Here is a 21,448-nt window from a genome sequence, read left to right as displayed (position 1 = left end):
ACGTATATAATATTTCAAAATCAGGCATCCACTTTTTTCTAAAAATCAATAATCAAAAACTGTGACAATCGGCCCCGGTCTCCCCTAATATTTCTGAGAATTAAAAAAAATTAATTGCATAAAAATTTGTTTCAAATTAGTATTCAGATTTAGATATTAAGTATTAAAACATATATGCAGATTTGGTTTATGATATAAAAATCTTTTCGTAACTCTTAATCTACCAATTTAAATACTTTAGACGACGTTTTTTTCTTTTGAACAAAGACATTATGTAAATTATGTTTTTTTTCTATATAGAGTAGAGAGAAAATTATATTTCAATGGAATAATGAAGTTAACTATGAAGGCAATTTAACAAAATAAACGACCACTATTGTACTTATAAGAATATAAAACATACTAGTTATACAGAACATTTTTTTTTACTCAACTCGATGAAATATAGTTAATGGGAATAGGAAATTCGGCGCGGAAAAATATAGTTAATGGGAATGGGAGATTCGACGCGGAAAGTGTTGAAACACGTGTTAAAATGTTTGAACTATTTAACTTTTTTTAAAGAAATTATTATTGATATGCTGATTTACAGATTCTTTTTACAAATTTAAAAATAAAAGACCATATGTAATGACTCAATTCTAACGAATTAGCTAACAAATCATATTTTTTTGTCATTTTGATTATGCATTCGTATTATTTATTTGTGCATTAATTTGTTTTAATATCTACTTATTTGATGTGCATTTATATTATCTTGGTTTTTTTGAAATAGAATATAAAAGTAAAGAAAGTGTTATTTTGACGGTGGATATAATATTTAGAAGAAGTTGCTACTTGTTAAAGTTCGAAATTAAAATTTTTTCAATCCGTTAAGTTATATAATTTGATTTTCCGCTTCCAAATATCGTGTTACGTCTATAAAAAGAGTAAATGTAGTATAGTGTCATTATACTTCTGCTTGATACCTTCTCGTAGCTCTCATCTCGGATTAAAGTACTTGTTCCGTAGCTTTTTTGCAGTGTACATTCGAGGAAAGTATGATGAATTCCACGCCACGAATTTTCCACGTCATAATATCTCGTTTCTACCACTATCTTACACTTTGTTTGTTTCGCGTATCGCTGAGTACAAAATAACGAATCTACCTAATGGTATTTTTCGTAAATATGATAAAAAAGAAGATAGAAATTGAGAAAATGGGATAAGTTGATTGTGTGTGTCTGTATTAAGATAATGCTCAAATATAACGCGAAGAAGATATTAACTGTTCTCGAGACAATCAAATCTACGGTGATTTTAAAAGACTAAGTTTTGGAAATATCTTGCTTGGAGATATTTCCAACAATTCTGTATAAATATCATAATATAATTTTATTAATGAAAGCTTTTGAAATACGGTTACGGAATTATTTTAGGATATCTTATTTCTTATTTAAACAAATTATATTATGTAATAATAATGATAACAATAAACGTACCTTTTGTAATATAAATATATTAATATATACGTGCATAATATAATATTATGAAAATTCTGTTTATAGGCACATAAAATAATCACATAAAATGATTTAAGAGTTATTTTAATATGAATATTTTAGATATCAAAAACATGATTGTTTTATTTTACGAAACGACTAAAGATTTCTTGACAGTATCTCACAATTAAGATGGACATTTTATGACACTTATCTCTGATTCGAAAGCGAGAGACTTTATTCGAAAAATAGTCGCATGCGAATGAAGCCAATTTACACTGTTTCCGATTGAATATCTTCATATACCTTTTTACTGGAGGGAATTATTTCTACGTAACGAGCGTGCAGTCCCGACATATTTCACGGTAGATGAGGTTGCGAAAATCTGGTGTATTTCGCGGTAAACGGGATCGGTGATAAAAGAAGCTTCTTCCGTTTTTTTGTAAAAATAGCATGACCGCGGGATATTTATAATTCGCTAGTCTTGTAGGAAAGGAATATACCGAAGGAAGTTGTCTTGACGTCTTTCATTGTCCGACATAAATGTTAAATTTTCATGACATTTATTTCAACGAGAATAATAGTAAAAAATTGCAATATAAATTTTTAAGTTGGATATTTTTATGTATTTTTTTTATTTACAGACAACATTTTTGTAACAGAATGCACAAATAACGTTGTATTATCTTGTCCCAGATGTAATATTTATCTTGTTCGTGCATTTGAACAAGAGTTTTCATATATGATACTCACATTGAAAACTACTTGCAACTCATATGGTGAGCAAACTTTATAATATCAATAATAGTTTTAGCGAATGTAGTCACTCGGCTAAGCTATGTAACAGTTATAATACAGGACGCATAAATGTGTTTTAAATTTTATGTAATTTTAAAAGAGAATATAAAGTTATATTTAAAAAACATACATATTCTCAGCAGTAACAAATATTTTTCACTTTAATTAATTAACATTTTATGAATTATTTGCTGAATAAAATATGAGATGCTCATTATATATCTATGTATATAAAACCTTATATAATAAATAACTCTTCAGTGCCACACTATACATTTTTTCATGTTTTTTTTACAGGTGCAATACACTGGATATTATGTGTGTAGCATAAAAATAAACGTTATAACAAATTTTTTTTCAACCGTAATACCAGAATTTAAAGAATTTAACGGTAACAAGCAAATGCGTATGTAGTGTTTTTATTAAAAAAATTATAGTGTATATAAAATAAAAAAAATTCTGATACGCCATACCGAGAATGTGGCACTGAATCGTTAACTATAATGTTTATTTTTCATACATATAATAATAAGTACTTATAATAATAAACAGTTAAGTATTATAGAGTATTATTATTTTTTTTGAGCTTTTTCAAAAATTTAAATAAAATTCTTGGTGTGATATTATTTGACGGAACGTGATTTAGAACATTCGATATTGTATCAGAAATTCCGTACTATAACCACGGAATACTTGATCGAGTGGTCTAATAGCACGTTCACATTGTCACAAACTTTAAGGCGGTTTCCCGCACGTGGCATAAAGTTAAATTTCGCAAGCGAGGAGATAATAATATTCGTGTCACATGGCATACCGTCCATATCTTCGTCGTGGTTAAATAAACGTATGGACAAATAAAACTCCTGGAGGTGCGTGCGCCGGCGCTTGCATTAGACGGAAGTGCACTCTGAGCAAATTTATCGCTCTTTTCGGGTGATAGAACAAACGAGCGGGGCCTGGTACGTTACGCTGTAGGTGAGTTATTGCAATTAAAGTACGTCCGCGCGATATTTGAGATAGGAATGGGGAGGAGACCTAGGTCTCTGTAAAATTGCCATTAACTTCTAGCGTGTACTTTTTCCACGATCGATTCTCGCTTAATGTTTAATGTGCGATTATTTTAGATCCTGACGCGGCCGAACGGAAGATGAGAAATATTTATAGAGGATATATTCTCCACATTGGATGTGGAGAACGAATTAGAAGCTCGCGTTTTGACAGAGTTACCTTTTTAGGTAACGATTATTTTCTCTCCGCGACTTTTATCTTTAAAGTCGAGTAGGTTTATTCACAGCTCTTAATGTTAAAAACGAAAAAATTACAAAAAAACTGAATGAAGAAAGATTGAACAAGTTTTTGTTTTAAAAGAATCGATTGGAAACTCGAGAAAAGTGTCATCCCATCGTTTTTTTTTTTCTGAAACACGATTGCCACTTTGAACGTGGAAACATTTTGAAATTTATTGATTCGCAATCTTTTCTTTTTCTTCCTTTACAAAGAGAGAATATCATATATGTACGTTTGAATTATTTCATGACCTAGTTTTAATCTGTAAAAGCTATTTTACGAAAGTGATAGGTTGCGAAATCTGACAAAAGCGCTCGGATCTGATTTATTTTCACGTATTTTGTATACTCCGTATTTGTAATGCTGTATCGACGCGAATTATTATTATTCGACTGCACAAATCATTCAGTTTGCGTAATTAAAGGCGCGTGAAATGTGTGCCTGTTTTTATCGAGTTGACAAACGATTGAACTTGGTGTCATATATACATCTATTTACATGTTTCTGCACTCCATGATGTATTAACAGTAAACATCGTGGCCTTAATTACTGCCTCGCGGGTGAGAATAACTAAAGCAGGATCTTAAAAGGAGATTAAAATACGAAGTACATTGCTTAATTGTAACCATTGATTGTATCGAATAATGCGATACAATCTAATAGTTTAACCTATGAAATTTACAGTAAATTATACTGAAATAGAAGCTTGATCGCTTTAAATATGAATAAACTGTACAAAAAATATCATTATCATACATCTGTTTCTCGTTGCATGTGTCTATTATTGTGTGAGTGTATATAACAGGGTGAATCAGAGTCGTTGAACCAGCTTTTTACCCTATGAGAAAATAATTGACTGCACACGTTATAATTCAATTAGGTATAAAATCGATAATTTTCTCATAGGGTAAAAAATTGGTTCAATGACTCTGATTCACCCTGTATATATCCTTTTAATCTTTAAAAAATTTAAATATTTAAATTTTTAAAAGACTTCAAAGTCTATTCAATATTATTATCCCACTTCAATATTTAATATTAAATTAATATTACATAATAACATTTTTTAATAATGTGGAAAAATCAGATACCATCGTAACCCGCTTCAAAGAATATTTTAAAATGATTAAGTGTGATTTCGTTTATATTCTAATATATAATAAGTTATAAAATGAATATAAAACTAGCACAAGTGAAATATTGCTCACGTGCACATGCATAGATAGAAATGATCAATTTCCAAGTAACATTTTAATGTATTAGTAATATTTTACATTTTTAGATTTTGCTTTTCGACTTGTGCCAGTTTCAAAATAAGAACGAAGAATAAGCTATGCGCGCAATTGAAATTAGAACGAAAAGTTTGAAGATATCGATGTTTGGATTAAGTATGAAATACGAAAATAATAGCAAAAATAATACCGAGTTTCTGCAAAGAACTTTCCTGAGGCATTAAATTCATAATTTCTGACTTTCGCGATAGCAATCCGCAGCTATCTCCATTAATAATTATATTAAAAGATACATTTTCTCAATTATCGCTTGGAGTGCTCGGCATAATCGTACGTGGAAAGTCGGGAATCTAATCACTGCTTTACCATATGTATTGTGAAGATAGGACTTTGGCGTAGCGCCAAATTCTACCCGCATGATATTATCGCTCACGACGATGATTTATGTAGGTTACGTATGTGCAATCATCAAATTCCTTCCAGGAAAAAAAAAGAGGATATTTTAGAATTTATTATCGGTTAGAATAGGTTTGAGTTAATCTTTACATACATCTACTTCACAAATGCCGAAGGATGTGTTATTTAAGCTTTAAAAATTATAACGGTTTATGTAACACTGAAATCAATCATTCTAGAAATTGATCTGTGGAATTATTTGAAGCTGTTATTAGCTTATATGCATTAATGATGTTATTTAATGAGCTTATTTGATAATATTCTAATATATTATACACAGTCGAGTAGACGCGGAGTGACGTACTATTACTATTGCATTTAGCTTATTCAGTGAATCGAATAATTAAACCCGATGAACATGTATTCTGGTTGCGCTCGCGTTAACTTATCGGCCCTTCAGCCGCAGCTGTTTGTTAAACCTCAGGTTTTTTCCGCGTGGAAGAGAATGAGTTCAATTTCCTTGTCGGTACCTTTTAGAGCTTACCATCGTCCGTTTTCTTCAGTCGGTTCTCAAGCTGCGTGTGACTCGTTCTTCCGACGATTGAGTGGTAACTCGTGTTGCTTCCAGCCGAGCTTGAACGTTCTGCACCGCGCACTTTCATCCGCTAATTGATTTATTGCCCGCTAACTGCCGGAGAATATTGATATTGATCGGTGCTATCGACATATATATACATATATATATCTGCCGTAACCTGGGCTCTAATTAATTTCCGATCTTGGTGAAAAATGTATTTCCGGCGTACGACGTAGAATCTAAGAAGAAGAGAGAACATCCGTAATGTGAGTATACACATGTAATAATAGATCGTATTAAATCAGCACACGTCAATTTCTTTGTTCGGAAAAGTTATCATTAGACGTATTATACAAGTATTTGATAGAAAAGATTAATGACATGATATAAGTATTTTACAAAATTGAATTACAATGTCAGAATAAAATCAATATTGATTCTTTTCGTTATTTATTTTATTCCTGTTTAAACGAATTGTACATGCATGATATTGTAAGATAAATCATTTTGAGACCACTCGATATCTTTATTTGTGTTAGTGTCGATTATTGCTTATATATATTTAATAATATTTGTGCAATATAATGTATAGGGCGTCCCATTTATCACGCATTAGTTTTTTCAATAACAGATTTAATTTTTTAGACTAATTTGGAATTGATTTTTTATTATTATTCGTCGTAATTCTTTAATTATTGTATGTTTCTAACACTTTAATTTACAAATCAAAACCTTATTAAAATAAACGTTACTTATAATTAGTTGAATAATTTTGATATTTGCTGTTTGATTTATTTTAACTTGCGTAATTGTTTTAATTCGTTCATAATTCAAAAATTATTGATGCTTTGATATTTTAGCTAAATAAAATTATCGAGAAAATGTCGTTAAAAAATAATGCGCAAAAGCTGGAACACATTTAATATATTGTACATGAATTTTCGTGTGTGCTATTTATTGGCATACATGTCAATAAATTTTGGTGTTATTTGAGATAGGTCAGTCATAAAAATTTGAAGAGTGTGAAAAGGTTAAAATATACAAGATGATCTAGTAATCAGATTATAGCATTTTTTAAAATCGAGAAAAAAGTAGCAGAGGAAAATTTTTCACTATTTAGTGTGGTTTGATTATTTTGGTTATTTTTTCGAACAAATGTTATAAGGTGTACTTTTTAAAATAAAATTATATGTATTTTTTAGCATAAATGGATTCTTCTTATTATTCTGTAAAAATTTTGGGATAAATATTAGAATAATTGGAAAGTTAGTACTTCACTAGATATTACACATTTTATGCCATAAAATTACTTACACTAAACACGTACACTAAATATATTACTGTAATATTCTAAATTCATTTTTTAATAACGTTTAATATTGTTAATATTATTAAGCTTAATTTTGTTTAATATTGTTACGTTGATTATTAGTTACATTTGTACAAACTGTTGTAATTAGTTTTTCAAATTATTTTCTTAAATAAATTCTTACAAAATGAGTTATCTTTCAGAAATCGCTACAAAAAATATCTTTACGATTACCTTGCTATAATACGCAGAAAATGAGAGAAATCGATTTCCGTTGAAAAGTACATAATTCCATTTTAAAAAGTTGTATCGATGTAAGTACATGGATGCTTTACTTGAGAAAATATAATATAGTAGAAAAGAGTTATAACTCAGTAAGAGGAGACCGAGGATTATTGACGTCTATTTAGCTGCCCCCCTCTCCCCCACCCACTTAACCAAATCTTAATGAATAAACTGTATAATAATGCGCTAATTTGTGCGCTCTCAAAATTTGCAAAAAAATTTTTGCGCTTATTTCGTTTAACTAAAAAAAAAAAAAAAAAGTTTTGTGAAGGGGCTGAGTAGACTGTCAGCCCTCTCACGTGTTAATAACAACCGATTTGAAAAATCAAATACACAGGATTTATACGCTTTCATATTCACATAGTTTCAATTTTTGCACTGCATCCCTATGTATTTGATTTTCATATTATACTTCCCACGCTCGCTGTAACAGCAAGTTAAGCTAACAATAAGTTTTTTAATATAAGTCAATTAATTATCAACCATTAACCCTGTATCTATATTTTTAGTTTCAAATACTTGAACTATTTTATTGTAATAGATGACTATTATTACTCAAAATAATAATAGAAACTTTTCCTTTAACTAATAATATGTTATTTAGATTTTCCTCTTACTGAAAAAGCAAGCCGAAAAACATTAATATAAAATTTTGAAATATTCGGAAATTTATTTGTTTTCTCTTAAATCAAATTTTCCTCTTTTTTTTTACCGTAATATTTGTTTGACGTAAATAACACTTAGCAAAAAATACGTATGCTATAAAAGAGATTTTCCACCAGTGGTAACTTTTCCATTATTTCTCTCGCCATAAATATATAACCGGTACGCAATGTCAAAACTTGCCTCTTGTACCAACGAGTTCTGGGCTCTTCTACATCTTGTACATAATATTGCCTCTTTCCATATTAAAAATAATGTATGTTACATATATATTTTTTATACGAAAATACAACAAATTATTGAGAACGAATTTTTGTGAATTGGTGACTCCATTCAGGAGCGCTCCCTTTTATTTTATAAACTGCTTGCTTAATTTTTATGAAATTTGGCCAATGAGGTAATTTGGTAATTCTTTATTTGAATCTGAGATCAAAAATAAATAATTCAAAATAGTAGTTTTAATATGATGGAATTTTAAATAGAATTTTTAAAAATAATATAATTATTATTATAAAACTCGATTTTGAGGAATTTTTAATTGCAAAATAACATTGAGTTTCTAATTTCGCTTTATTTAAAACTCATTAATGCTACATAAACAGTTAATATTGATCTCTAAATTGACTTTCAAACTTTGATTATGAATCCTGTGATACTAGATCCTTTTCCATGGAGGTTATACTGTCCTTTTAAAATTCGATATTTTCGAGCTACATTTAAATTCAGAGGTACCAAAAATCTTGTAAAACTTGTTTGAAATTTAAATTTAAAAATGCTGAGAACAGAATCGAATTCAGTGGCTCTGAAAATCTTTAAAAAGCAAGATTTTATATAAATTATTTTGTTAGAAAACTTCAGTCCTCAAAGGATTGAGAAACGATTCTCTGTAGATTTCTTTTCATCATTATTTTTTCAGAAATTGTTAAGGCTGTATCTCTGAATAATTCTATTACGCTTTTGTCTCTACCTTTACTTTGCGATATATTATTCATTTGACATTTATAAACTCGTATATAGGCGATGCTGCGTATCACACAGCTTAGGTATTTGTATAAATTGTATAGTAATCTATTTCAAAAATTCAAAAATGATTTCTATATGCGCAGTAACCGGTGCACGAAGCGAGAATCAGAAATGTGTCGTAAAAGTGTCTCGTGCCACCTGCGTATTCTCACTTGTTTTGGATTATTATGGCCACCACGAGTTGTTCGATAAATCTCTATAACGGTTATAAATTTTGTGGAACTAACCTCCTGTGGTCACATTTACCGCCAACAGCACACCTATTTAAAAAGCGATGCTTCTAATGCTTATAACATGCGGGTTGTTCATTACGAACGTTACGTACTTTTACCAGCTGCCCCTCTTTCATCTTTTATCCGTGTAGACGACCATATTTCGACGAATATATTTCTCTGGAATTTAATGCTCGAAGTACGTAATCTTTATAATTGTAATTGTTCCATTATCTAAATGGAAAGTGAATGTCTTTTTTCAGTGCAAAATGATTTTGTGTCTGAAATTTCTGAAGCTAACATTACATTCCCCAGAAGTTTATTATAAATTGATTTCTTTAGTTGTAGTAAACATAAAATCACATAAAATTTTATGTTTAGTTCAAATTGACGCTACATTTGATTTTTAACATGTTTAGATTATACATATGAAACTAACAATTTTGCGGTTAAAAATAAATAAACCTTTATGTTTTAATCCGAGTATTTGAAACTATGTGGGTTTCGCGTAATGGAGCTGGCGCTCGTGTAATTTAGTGAACAAGTTTAAAACGATCTAGTGGAAAGCAGAGTTTGCTCCAAATTGATTTAGAATACATTCTTCTTGTCATCCACATTTTGACTGAACAGAGTATTGATTTCTGGTACTTCATGATTCTATTAACGTTCGTACTTTTTGGAATCTAAATGAAATTTTGATCTATTCGTTATATTTAGAATCGTATTTTGGTTCTGTGTATCTTTAGAGAAACTTTGCTTCCCATTATTCTCTATAAGATTTAATTCTGCTTACTCTCGACATACTATGTAGACAGAGGTTCAAATTGTCATGAGTATTATACGATTGTTCCTTGTTACAATTGATCTCGGCTATCTTATCCCGTTGCTGTTGTATTACAAGAGTTTCTATTGTTAGTTTATATCGAAGTAATCGAACTCTCCGATAGCTTCTTAGGTGTAAGAAACACGAATTTCAAAGTCTCTCTTGATCAATACCTGTTTCGACGATATGGTTACAATGTAACAATACGAAGTATTGATTATAATTTTAGAAATGGACGCCTATTGTTTCGTCGTTTGGTACTTCTCTTCCTCTCTGCATGCTTTATTCATTGTAAATCTTGTATTTGTCGCGGTTTCGGTAGAACGGAAATAGAACTTTGTCATATATAAAGATATTTGCAAACTCTGATTGTCAACTAGCATTCTAGAATTTAAAATGCAATAATAAAAGTTCGTAATATATAACATTTCTCAACACATTTAATGATACAAACTTGAAAACAAATGCTAACAATTCTCCTCGATTTTGAAGCGTTCTGAGTCATTTTATGGGCGGTATTGAGGGATGCGTTTGTATCTGTGGAATCGATCACTGCATTGTGTTTTTCTAAATATTTATTAGGTACATATAATGATATGTAATATATGTACATTTATAATATACATGATATACATATAGTGATAGAGCGAAAAATAGATGATTTATGTTCAGCGGTATTATTGCGTGCGGATACGTGACGCGCTCTTCAGATAATTGCGATTTTATCGGAGAGCCACGTTTGCAGAAATTCTGCTGCGTTTTATCCCGCTTAAGGAACAAAAAGAAGACGAACGCGGATTTCTTCCGATACATCTCGTCGTTTTATGCCCTACCTACACGGCTGCAAAATGGGTCTAAATCGACCCACGTTTGTTCGTTCAACGTTAAATGCACCTTCTATTCACAATGATTTGCGAAACGTATCGTTTGCCATAATAACACGCGCTGTATTCGATGCTATGGGATTTGAATTTAAAGTGCTCTAATGAAAAGAGGAAAAAGTGATAAAGTGAAAATAATTAAACTACAAATTGTTACGCCAACATGCTTCTGAATATATTACTCTTGTAACACACTCGGGTTAAATGTAAAAGTTCAACTGATATTTGTGTGGTTTTGGATAGAGTCATATATTTTCTCAGTCAGAGCATAAAAATATGTGTTTGGAGGCATTCGCGGGCATTTTACTTGTCGGCACTTGTAGTTATAACTATTGCGTGGGTCCTTCTTCGCGAAATTACATTATCATATCATAAAAAAGGAAAACAGAACTGACATCTCTACCTGAATAAAAGGAACATTTCTATGCAGACCGTATTGCGGTGGCGCAATCACGAATATGAAATGTATCCTGATTCACTTATTAAAATTTTCTTGATAAATTCTCATTTGTTCTTTTCAATGAGAACTTGACTGCATGTAGGACTTTTTTATAGTTTAAAATATTAATCTTTTAATCATTTTATACTAATTTTTATCTATTTCACGAAATTTTACATGTAGCATACATCTATCTCTCGAAACGTATGACATACGTATCAAATGGTAGTAAAAAGTTAAATACAAAATAACACGTAAAAATTTTTCAATATTTGATCTATTTTTTTCAATATTTGATTTACGTAAATATTTGAAATTGAATAGAAAAAAAGTTTTCGTAATATTTGGGAAGATTGTGGAGAACATTTTATTTTTATTTGTAACCCAAAAACACTCAATACTTTAACGTGTACGATTTATATCAGTGATGTTCAACCTGCAGTCCGCTTTGAATTTTTTGCCCCGCGGCTCATAGTAAAAAATTATATTTTCTATTTTATATAAACGAAATAAATTATGCGACCTGCAAGATTCTGCTCATTTCGAAAAATAATTTTCTGAAAATTTATGCTTTTAAAAAAGGTTTAGTATGATTAATCTCTGACGCACAATTTCATAATAAAAAAATATTACAATTTTTAAAAATTGTAATCATATATGTGTGTGGATTAAAATTTAATCATAACACAATCAACAACTATTAGTTAAGGCAGCTTATAAATCATACATAATGCATTCATGTTATTTTTTTAAATTTTAAACTAATGCAGTAACTAGAAGAAATCAACTTTCTAAAGTTATTAAAATGATAGCGTGTATGGACTGCAATAAAGACGTTAGAGATACAGGGAATAAAAAATATTTATTAATAAAATGAAAACATGAAAAAACTAAAAAGTTTATTTACTCCCACCTCTTTTTCATGGTCGACGCAATATTATGTATTTTACTACGCTGTTATACACGGAATATATGTATGTATTAGCATTTTACGTAATGATAGCAATATGCGTTTAACGTCAGACGCATAATTATTTATCGTTTATGCAATTTATGTAACATGAAGTAAAATTTTTCTGTGCAACATTTTTGGGATTTTGTTCACTTTTTACAAAGTAGATGAAAAATTAGTTAATATAATCTCATATATTACTTCTTATACTTTAAATTATATCGTGTATGTATACATTTCTTTATTTGTTTACAAAATATTGAGAATTGATAAAAAATGGCTGATTAGAAATCGACAGTTTTTATTACAAGATGGAATCTGCGCTTTCTCTTTTTTCTACTTATCTTTCCAATCAAAAGTCACGAAATCGGATTAGCTTAAGCTTGTATATCGCATAAGTGAAGTAAATGTCTGTGTGTGTATATGTGTGTATATATATCTTTTATTAGCAAAAGAGAGAGAGGGAGAGAGGCACTGAGAATAAATTTATATTTAAATTTATATGGAGTAAACAATTTCGCGTCATATCGAAGTGACTAACCATCGATAAGACACGAACGCCACTCTCGCGTGACGCGATTAATTCTGCTTTATGGCCGAGTACCTCTTATTGACTCGAAGGGATCCATGGTTCCGCATAACCCTTTGCTTTCGCGTAACCGGTCAATGCAGTCTTTAAAAATAAACATCACCTTTATGCAATGTGCATTACCGCCTCAGCCATAGTGTAGACGATAAATTATCGCCGGTAAAGAGTTTTACGTAACGTTTGTCCGCCCTTATTCCCTCATTTTTTTATTATCGCGTTTAAAGATAATACCGGTAGAGATAAATCTCCGCATTGTCTGCTACTATTTCTCATTCCCGTCATGGCCTAGCAAATCGCAGAACCTGTCTTGGAAAGACTCATGTGATAAAGTTCACGTGTCGCGTCTGGAAACACGCAAATGCTCAGGATCCTGGATAAATATAGCGTTTCTCGGCAGAGAATCAGGACGATGAAAATAAATTGTTTTCCCCTACATTTTTTCGTATTATCGTTACGTCCTCATCTGCCAACCTGATTAACAACGCGATGAGGGAGGGTGGAAAAGACGCGCTATGATACGACCTAGCGACCTGCCACAAGGCTTGTGAATGACAGGGGGTATACGTATGTATGTGTATACACAAAGATATGTGTTTGCGAATTTTATTTTTCTCCAGAACGTCGTACTCCACGTAATATGTAAGAAAGAAAACCAACGCGATCAATACCGCTTTACAATTGTTATACGTATAAATATTGATTATTTTTCTTTGTCTTATACATGCAACAATTTCTGGATAAAGAAAAACTGCAGCTTTTTTCCAGTTCTACATGATAATATTACAGCTATCATTATAAATTTTATGAAGATGGTATATTGTATTCTTAATCCTTTCAGTTGAAAGTACCAATCTCAGCTTCGATATGAGTAGCTCGAATAAAATGGAAATACATCATAAATGAACGAAGAGATCACATACGTGGTCTTTTTATTAATTTGTGATTTGTTTCCATTATGCTGCATGCTTCCATTACGAATGTAGGTCGATGATTAACAAGTAGAAATGGGATGAAGGGCTCGCTCTTAATGAAGGATTCGGGCCGATATCAAGAGGAAAAATACGTTCTCTTATAGAGACGGAACCAACATTTGTAACACTTATTCGCTTTGACATTCTCTTTGTCTTTGTCCATCTTCTGTTGTTTCATAAATTTTATAAAGTAAAACTTTGTCATATGCAATTTCAAAGAAGATTCATCTTAATAATTTGAGAAACATTAATCCTCTCTTACCAGGGAAAAATAGAAAGAAGAGAATATCTTTTAAGTTAAATTTATATTTTTATATTAGATTAAAAAGATATAAAGTTATGAGAAAATTAGGATTATAATTATAAAATTATAGGAAAACTAATATTAAACACAATTGCAAAGTAATGACAAAATTATATTTATAATCGTAGTCGACGTTCTATTTTTTAAGGTAAAAAAACTTTTTAAATATTTTACGTGAAACAAAATGTTTCATAATTATGTACAAAGATTCGGTACGAACATATTAAAATCATTGTACAGCATGTGAATGTATGTGAAATTTTAATATATTTCTTTAATATTTTGTTGATTTACAATATGTTATATAGCTGAAGGATGTTATCATACCATTGCACCATTGCTATAATAATATGTGCTCTTCACTACTAATTGGAACTGCAATTATGCGTTAACTATTATTATTCAACTATCTATTTTGAGAATGATATGAACTCAATTCTAAAATGCTATGAATTTCAATCAGATGTGAAGTATCCATCGATATTATTGATTTTATCAAGAGTTTTGAAATAATTATTTTCTAATTAAACAGTTTCGTTATTGCGAATGACTGAAATTACAGCAAGATAATAGCTGAATCGTAGACATTCTTAGCGTTAATTATAAAGAGAAAAGTAAAATATTAACGGATATTTTACTTTTAAACTAGGAATTTTAATATTCGCGGCTCAAATATAGATTTTCATAAAATATCCCATAACTGATAATAATTATTATATCATAATTTGACAAAATTTTTCTTCAAATTAAAAGCATATATTCCGGTTTGATACGCAAAATTTACGAAACATTTAGAAGAAGGCGTAATGGAAGGAATAAGAAATAATAGATTTTAACCAATATATAAACCGTATACTCTGTATATAGTATCTAATGTATCCGGTTTCTGGTAGATTAAAATGTGTTTTTGTTTGTCCCTTATTCCTTGTTTCTTTCATTATGTCTGAGCTCTTGCGTAGGAAATACGACACCTTCTGTTCGTTTTTTTTTTGTATTTTCTTTTCGTTTCTCAGACATAAGCTTCTCTTCCTTTTGCCAAGAAATTACGTATATGGTTTGTTGCCGAGTTATGGCCCTTCGAAGAATCGGTTCGACCATTGCACATAAGTCAAAATCTTCCTATCTAAGACCTAGTTACGTCCTCGTTCTACAAGCGAACGAGGTTAGAACATGTAGGTTTCCATTGAACGAATGTTTTTGTGTCGAAACTCGGTGTGCTCAACGAAACTGTATTGCTTCTACGAACATGTACAAGATGTCCTAGACCTACCGGTCCGTCTTTGACTGTAGATTCTTCGACCCATTTAATAACTTGAGATTTCCTTGTGTATTAAATTTGAATATGTCTTTCCTTTAAGAAAAAAAGTTTCGGAGACACTAAACAATTATCAATCGCATATTAAAATTTGCATTTACTAAAATTTTGAAAAGTCAACAATACATTAGGAATCGAGTAACGAAAATGAGGAAATTTCTAGAAATGTCTAATTATAAATATATTTTTATTATTATACAAAGTAGCGACAAACCTATAGGATAACTGAACGCGGAGTGATTTCTAGTACAAAAATTAGTTGTTAATACAGACTGAATTTTTTTCGTCCGAGACTTTGTTTTTAAGAAAATCAAGTTTGAAGATCGTATTGAATGTGCGTACTCAATACGTTGTGTAGGAAGACGCTATTTAATGTTACCTTGTTTACATAACATGCACATAACTTTTATAGTTTAATAGCAAGAGGATTAAAGAAAATGTGACAAATAGTTAAATTTTATTTGTTTTATTAAGAGAGAAATTGCTCACGATAAAGTCTCGGACGAAAGAAGTTTATTCTGCACTTTCGTATATTTTTGTACAAAAAATCGGGTTATATTATGGATTTGTTTCCTTCCATACTTATACACAATAAGAGTCAACTTCAAAAAGAATTGTAAAACTATGAGTCATTTAACTCTTATTGCCTTAATATTAAAGTAATTATTTTAATTGATGAGTCGAAGCAATGATTGAATTTAATTACAATTATACGTTTCTCTTAAAAACAAATTAACGTTTTAATATATTTTGCAAATTAATTGGTTACAAAAAAAATGAAGAATTTTTATTGGCTTGTATACTTTATATTATTATACAATAACTATATATAATAATTTTATGTGTTATATACCTACAGATGGATAAAACTTTTCTATCTCGCTTTACTTTGGCACATTCGAAAATTTTTTGATAATTTCAAAATTATCTGGAAGCGCAAAACGTATACATATTGCTAAGATTTGAAAGCTTATGGTATTGTCTTCTATAATAAGGATCGATATAAAATCCGAAAATAAAATGAGATATTGAATTTATTATTGTAATATGGTTATAATACATCCTGGGGAGAATTGTCTGCAAAAACTTATTGCGCAATAATAGTTGATCTTAGATGGGACAGGCAATATAATTAAGTATGTTATTTTAAATTTTATCTTACAGACACGGAACAGATATAAGCAACGTTGTATGTCCTCGAGGTTTAATTAAGTGAAGAGCGCTCGTTATACTTGCAGTTTTAAAAATCTGCCGGTTATTCTCCGGATGATTAGTAATGTAATTTGAATTAGCGGACATTGCTCGTTGTCACGCATACATTACCTCTTAGTCCTGTAATTAACGTTAACTTTATACGACTGTTGGAAATACTTTTCCGGTGTCATTTTTAATTCATATACGAGTACTAAGAAACAATTGCGAAATACTGAGAAAAAACTGATTAATGTTAAATACCGACATCTGCGAGAGAAGAACCCGCTCTGTTGCGACATAAGACCAATTTTAAAAAGTATTAAATATAACTGAAGAAAAGCAATTAGAGAATTAGAATAGTTTTAAAAATACGTTTTGGAGAATGGATAAATTATTTATTGTAAAAAACATTATTGCTACTGTAATGTTATTGTTATTATCGAGCTTATATGGCGTAGAACCATGGACACTCGTCTGTCGGTAAATTAGAACGGTTCTTGCGCACCACATATAGTCGGTAAACTCCAACGAAATAGAGCTGCCATCGTTCGTCATAACCGATAATGTTCCTCGAGTAACGCTTGAACTCTTGGGATACGAGAATACGAGCAGGTTTACGCAGGTGATAACAATTTGGATTGACATTGCAACGTGTTTTTAGAGCAACAAGTGATCGAACAAATGATAGTATTTCCAGAAGCAATGAACAATATTGTGAAATTCTTCATTGGAATCTTTTATAAAGAGTCTAGGTCAATAACGAGTTTCTCGTTTTAATATTGAATGTCTATTTTGTTCTTATGATTAATATTATTATATAATAATAACAATAATAAATAACAAGAAATTAATTATAATTTTTTATCATTTAATTATTAATTATTATAATTATTTCTATAATAATTAATTATACATACAACAGTAATAATAACAATAAAATGATTAAATTGGACATTATTTTATATACGCATGAATCAATTGCAGTTGAAGTTAAACATGTCATTAAGAGTAGAATAATTAGATTTGTTTATGTGTTCTAAAGTGTAATTAATAAATTAATATTAACATTAATAAATCGTTTTGCTTTCTGATGTGGCCAAAAGACAATCTATTTAATTAGTTAAAATGGATTCAAATAAATTCAGGAGTTTTTAATCGGACACAATTATGTATAATTAATTCTAAAACTTAGTTTCTCAACGTGCTACGCGATTCTTTTTTTTATTTTGACGTTTTAATTATCACTGAAATAAAATTTTGTTTTAACGAAGGATCACATTTCAAAGAATTGCGTCTGTTAAATACTCTTAAATATCACTGGAAATAATCTACGGGATTTTCTCTAATTCTGGGGGGTAAAGATAAAATATTTTCTGAATAAAGTAAAAAGCATCAAGGTGACAGTTGATTCTACATTGCATAATTACTTCTTTTTAAAAATCGTATCCGATCTTTAGATTTATTTCCTCGTCATCATTATAGTATAGTTATACTGAACTTAATATAGTTATCATAAATGCATTGAAATTTGCTTATTCAGCTATGTAAGATATTTATCTACACAACGCTGACGTTTTATTTACGTCGAAAAGTCGTTGTTCAGCAACGATAAAATAAATGTAAAAGTTTGAAGACAAATACGAAGATATAGAGTATGGAGATCGAATATGTCGGTCTACTAAACGTGCGACCCAAATATCTCGCGGAAACAACCATCGAGATTTACACAGCATCCAAAATTAAAAACTAAAACTGAAGTTACGCCGTTTTTCTATTTCACGGTCGGCCTCCAGGTTCGCCTACTCTCATCTCACGATGAAGAGAAACTGTCCAATACTCGGCGCAATACTTTCGTCGCATCGATTGTCCGCGGAAATAATGGACGTCCTTGAGCAGCGAGAAATTTGTGTGCAAGATACAGCCAAATGTTGAAAGTCGGGATGAACGATACCGCTCTAGCGACGAAAATGCTATCTTGGCGATGTCATCACCGATGATAAGTTAAATATCCTGCCAAGTTACATACAAGTTCGATAATTTTAATGATCGTTATAACTTTCGCGATTTGTATATAAATGAATACCACTTGACATTAATTTGTACAAAGTAGAAAATACTTAAGAAATTTTCAAAAAGAGTAAAACGTGTAAAATGTGTGTATAATTTGTTAGATCGAATATTACTGTATATTTTCTGCTACTTCTAAAGCTCACTTTAGATGATCCATATTTTACGTTGAAATTCAAGATAGAAATTTATTTATAATTTTATATACTCGTTTTTATGCACATTTTTGTTTATATGTACTTTATATATTTTATGCACCCTGATTTTTTAAATGTTTTTTAAAATTATAAAATACTTAAAATTTATATATAAAAATATCATAAATTTAAGATTAGATTTTACATTTAATTTTAATTTTTGAACGTTTTCGAATAATAGTAAGAGATAATAATATATGTATAAAATAAACAGTAGATAATAATAAAAATAAACAATAGTTAGTAATAGATAAAAGAAAAGGAAATTAATTTTAAATAATTTGGAAATTTTTATTAATATTGTGTATGTTGAATAAGTTTTTATATCGAAAGAATGATTTTGCTGTAGTATCTAAAAATTTAGCTAAATACAATTTGAAAATAATTTTGTTGAACTAATCAAAATAATTACGTAGGAATTTCAAGCATGATGAGCAATGCTGCAAAAAGTTTTGACATTTTAACAATCAGTTTGAGCGTCTTACAGAATTGTTTTGATTGTCCGACAAATTATTTTAAATATCTAGCTCAATTTTTAAAAACTTTAACAAAATCATCCTTTCCATTTATTAAATCTACAATTGCCATCCAGAGCAGAATATTGTGTTCTTTGAAAAAAAGAAATTGCAATGCACATTCCAATCTAATACACTAGTTGAAACACAGTGTCGGAAATACAATGTTCCATTGTGAATTAGCGAATTAGCTATTTGACGTGCGAAAAGCGAAACAATAGCGTGTATCTATTCTCATCGTTTAGTAGAATGACAAGTGTAGCCGTCTGCTTCTCAATTTTATCTGTTCAAAGGGAAGGGAGTTCTCTCAACAAATATGTCTAATGTCAGACAGTCACGTTTAGAATTAGAAACGTTTCAGTCGTTAGACATATTATGTCCTGACTTTAAACATTTCTCTTGACCAAGGGGATACACATGCGAACTACATTGTAATCTTCGTGTATAAAGCGCAGTCATGCTGTAATTAATAATCCTGACGTAAACAGTGGTGATGTTACCATAAATAAATTACTCTCATTTTTATTCATCTGTTTAAAGTACATGTGTAAGGTTCAAAGATGTTGTTCGCCTACAAGCATAAAAAGTTCAAATGCAACTTTTTTTCGATGTTTAACAACGTGATCGACATTTTTCTTTCTCTTTTTCTCGTCATATATAACGCTTGCGTTTTCTGATACCTCGTTACCTCAAATTTCGGTGTGACAAATGAGGATGGCTTCTATAAGCAACTCCTTGTCTCCGGTTTAATCCACTATAAAGAGAAAACGATGATCCGACAAGCAAACAGGGGGAGAACGATGACAAGTCATATTGTTTTGTGTCATGAAAAGCCTCTCTAATCTGGATACTTAATTTCCTTAAGGTCGTATATTTCATATCTTCTGCGTTTCGTATTTTTTACGTTTTACGTATATAAAAAACTGACTTTTTTCAACGCGATTCTACAAACGAGTTCTGGAACGTTTGATGTGCGTTTGCAATATAACTGTTTTAATTTTCAGACTTTATGGAAAAAGATTGTATTGATCATTTTTGTTGTGAATTGTTTGCATATGAATTTTAGGGAAATATGAAACAAACAATAGCAGTTATAAAAATGATAAAAGAAAATAAATGAAAGATAAACTGAACTATTTAAAATTACGTAGTTTCAAATAGATGTCACGTATTTAGAAATTTCGGTGTGTTTATACTTTCAGAATACCTAAAATAAGAACAACTACTTTTCTAGCCCATGTTACATTTATCGTATTCTTGTCTTATATTAAGAATCACCTTTGCTATAATTTAAGTTATATACTGTATAAGTTTATGTTCAAAAATTTTAATATATAGTAATTTTAAAAATATTTTTGATATAAATTTTCTAAGGCGCTGTAAACCGATTTTAGACGATCTATATATTCGTGTCTGAATACAGAATTGAATCTCATTTATATTTTTATTCGCAACATGAAAAACACATTTGCAAATAATGCGATACACATACATAAAAATATATATCCATTAAAATATACACATACATCAAAATATATGGCATATAAAATTATAAATAGAATTTTATGAAATCTGACGCGAATTATACGATCGTCTAAAGTGAATTTTATATAGCGTCTTGGCATATAAGCCACGCTCGTTGAATTGCAATACATTACATTGGTGAACCTCGCATGAGGATAATTCTTCGGGATGTCGATCAAATTTTCGGTCGTTCCGTCTTACCTCCAGGATATTCTATGCCTTGAAGCTTTTATGATATTCTCATCATAATACGTATTACTTTTCTGAATATAAACGGATTTGACAGAGAATACGTAATTTAAGATGCTTAGGACGCATATTTTAGAATTATAACGATACTCATGCATACATTATTATTACTATGTATATATAGCTACATTCATATGTGTAAAAGATAGCTTGAAAAATATACGT

The 21,448-nt window shown here is 30.0% G+C and overlaps 1 protein-coding gene across 5 annotated transcripts in view; it reads left to right on the top strand.

Moving 5' to 3' along the window:
* The window catches only part of Syt7 (Synaptotagmin 7), a 170,595-nt gene that overhangs the window by 99,774 nt on the left and 49,373 nt on the right, over positions 1 to 21,448 (top strand). The gene's annotated exons all lie outside the window — the stretch shown is intronic.

This window comes from Trachymyrmex cornetzi, unplaced genomic scaffold (genome assembly GCF_001594075.2).
Source record: "Trachymyrmex cornetzi isolate Tcor2-1 unplaced genomic scaffold, Tcor1.1 scaffold99, whole genome shotgun sequence".
In the NCBI taxonomy this organism is placed as follows: Eukaryota; Metazoa; Arthropoda; class Insecta; order Hymenoptera; family Formicidae; genus Trachymyrmex; species Trachymyrmex cornetzi.
The sequence above is the reverse complement of the archived record's forward strand: the minus strand, read 5'-3'. Positions and strand labels throughout refer to the sequence as shown.